This window comes from Cryptotermes secundus, unplaced genomic scaffold, assembly GCF_002891405.2.
Source record: "Cryptotermes secundus unplaced genomic scaffold, Csec_1.0 scaffold515, whole genome shotgun sequence".
Taxonomy (NCBI): Eukaryota; Metazoa; Arthropoda; class Insecta; order Blattodea; family Kalotermitidae; genus Cryptotermes; species Cryptotermes secundus.
The window spans coordinates 27,729-31,023 of record NW_019731273.1 but is presented as its reverse complement, the minus strand read 5'-3'; positions in this window follow the sequence as shown (position 1 = coordinate 31,023).

The window sequence follows — 3,295 nt, the reverse complement described above, 5'->3', positions numbered from 1 at the left end:
TACGGTAATAGGCGAGTTCCCGCCCCGCCACTCCCCTCCGCGGTGACGTCACCGAGGGATATCGCGGTCGCTAGGCAACGCGAATCAACAGCGGCGACGTTACGATAGTAACAACGGTGACCTCCGCTAGCGTTACATAGCAACACAGCGTGGCTAGCAACAAGGGTGCCTATTACGTGGCCGTTTTCCCGTATTGTCCGATCGAGGCTACATAGGGAGCAGCGAAGGCTATTCACAGTCAGTTCTAGTGTGGCTACCGCAGAGTTCAGAGTTGTACGGCAACAGTTATACCGTGGATATCGCCGAGTCGAGACGTAGAGTCAGCCAGTCAGTTGTATTCTGGCATTTGGAGTGTAATATTTGTGATACTGCAGATAGCAGTAATCGTCGGATTGTAATATTGAGTGATTGTGAGAGCGGATGTGAAATAAAGTTCGCTATATAAAATACATCGTGAAGTTATTTGTCGCGTCATACCCCCGATACGCGACAATATTATATCAGAACTGGCAGAAATACACTGACAGAAAAACAACACTGCTGCGTCCATGTCCAATCTACCACTGCTGAGAAATTGGGCTGGTAGAAAGGTAAGTTCCTGTGGGCACCACCGCGCTGCTTCCCGTATTTCTTGAAAGGCCACGCGAATCGAAATTAAGCGCTTATCCAGAAATACGGCGAATTTACCCAATTAGGTTGTAGACGTTTAAATGTCCTCTTCTCCTTGTTGCAATATCTGTACATATACCTTCCGCCACTCCGTCTCCGCTTTCTTGTTCCATGGTTTACCACAAGAATGCCGGGATTTCAGACACATGTAGCCAGGAACGAAAACGGATATTAGGGTGTTGTTTGCAGTAATTTATTAATTTAAACATTTTCTTTTACACAAAAGAGGAAAAGTTGCTACGCACGGAACAATTCACATTGAGCGCCATCAGTAGCTTTATACAGTCCACCTCTTGCTAGCCGCGCCATACCATGTCTGTAACATTTGCAATTACTCCAGTCACCCGTGCTTTGAGTTAATGCAGCTTACTAACGTTTTGGCTCTACACATAGCCTCAAGGAAAGAAGTCCAAAGGCAAAAGATTATCAAGGGCCACGCAACTGGTCCTCCTACATGTCCATTTACCTGGGAATCTTGTCCAAGCAGCCAAGGACAGTGCGAGAAAAATTAACAGATACGCCGCCCAGTTGATGAATGTGGCTGTTGTCGAGCGGCGTGAAAGCATAGTTTTCCAGCATGTCTAGAAATTAACTACTTGTAATGAAGTCCTAATCGGAGAAAAATGGACCAGTTGCTCTTTCTCGTGTCACCACCCACCATACGTACACTTTCATGTTGTACGTGTTCTCTGGGAGTATTACCACCCCAAATGGCAGTTATGACGACTGACACCCACCAGAGTTGTGAGATGTGGTCTCATCAATGAAGACAATACGATCTAAGAAATTATCATGTTCAAAATTTATGCGCACGTGTGTGCCGCAAACAGCGATCTAAGCTGTTTATCGCGTGCTGTAAGTTTCTGGACTACTTGTAAATTGTATGATTTTCGATAGAGATTTCTCCGAAGAATGTTGCGGACTGTCGTTTGCGGCATCTGTAACTCTGCACTTGCTAGAGACATAGACTTCTCCGGCTCAGCACGTAAACCTGCCTAACACGATCCACATAGTCAGCAGATCTCCTAGGCCGCCCAGGAGAATGTCTTCCCATGCGGCCAGTATCTTTATATTGCTCGTACAGTCTCCAAATACTCTTCTCAGCAGGTGGTCTCACACCGTACTGTAACCGTACAGTCCAAAGGACCACATTGTTTTTTTACTGATGTCGGTAGTTGTCACTACATGCAAGCAGAGGTAATGCCCCACACCCCACTCAAACCAGTGGAACCTGAACCCGATTTGCACGAAGGGACGTCAGGCCTCCCTCCTACCCGAGCGTGCTATGAATTTTGAAAGAAAAGAAAAGAGAAGACTAGTTGACACAGAAACAGGAAGGTCTTTCGGGACGAGCTAGAAATTTCTAAAGAAGCAGCAGCAGCTTGAAAGTTTGATTCCGAAAATGTAAAGTTTATGACGGGTCACAATCCACGTACTTAAACAAAATTAGCGAGATGTTCTTACTTTTACAAAGAGCCCTATGCTCTAATAAAAGAGAAGTCTGTCCAAAAAGACGCTGGAGAGAACCTTTTGTCACTTAGAGATATGGCCCTCTGACCGGTCATAACTCTCCAACTGCTAGAAATTTATTTTATAAAGGAGCTGCAAAGTGTTTCAGTAGTCGAGGAAAGGGACAACTTTTCAACACCCGATTAGTCACGGAAGTCAAAGGTTTTAGACATCCAAGTATTACCCTCTATCTTGTAGCAGAGAAATAAATGTAAGACATTTAGAAGATTATTTAGCGAATTCCACTTCATTGAAGTTCTAAAAGAACATGGAATAACCTTTTTCCCTAAAGCGTAAGGAATGTGACAATTTAGGCATCAAATTCTTCACAGACCTACCCTTAGAAGACCGTGATATTGAACCCCATCGATCAACCCCGTGTCAGGAAGGCGTCAGAAACAAACTTTCGTCGCAATATAGCTGGCCATTGGAGGAATGATAAACTCGACCAAACCCCTCCCTCCTGTTGTGTAAGTCGAGCCAACCCGGGAATTTGGAAGAGGGCAACGAGGCGTTCCCAAATTTCACAGGACCCCGGAATCTTCAAAGCGGAGAGGTTTTTTTTTTTCGGAAATCTCACCACAACAGTTAAATTCGCCGGACGCGGGATTTAGCCCTCATGCGACTCTAGACCAAAGAGTAGAAAGCCTTCTCATGACTTTCAGGAACTCCAGTCTCGACTCTGAGTGGTATCGGCTCCACTTCAGCCATGCTAACCATATTCTCTTCAGACAAAATCGGGACAGGAGGGTGACCAAAATGGGACAGGGTATTATTGGGCCGCTCTGATGAGCAACCGCCGGCAGACTTTAAGTTTGCAACAATTCAGGCGTGACAGAAACCATACATATTTTAGTCTATGGATGTAGAGAGCTGCACTTGGTCATCATCATTATTATACCAAGTGTATTTCTCTGGTGAACTTACTTTACGCAACAAATTATGATCTTTCAATATCATGTCATAGAACTTATCACACTCCATAAGCGGCCTCCGTAGTCTAGGGGTAACGTTCCCACCTTATGACTAAAGTACGCGGGTTAAAACCCGGCGGAGATCGTGGAATTTTTAAGAGCGGAAAAATTCAGGGAACAAGTCCTCCGGAAGGGACTTTAAG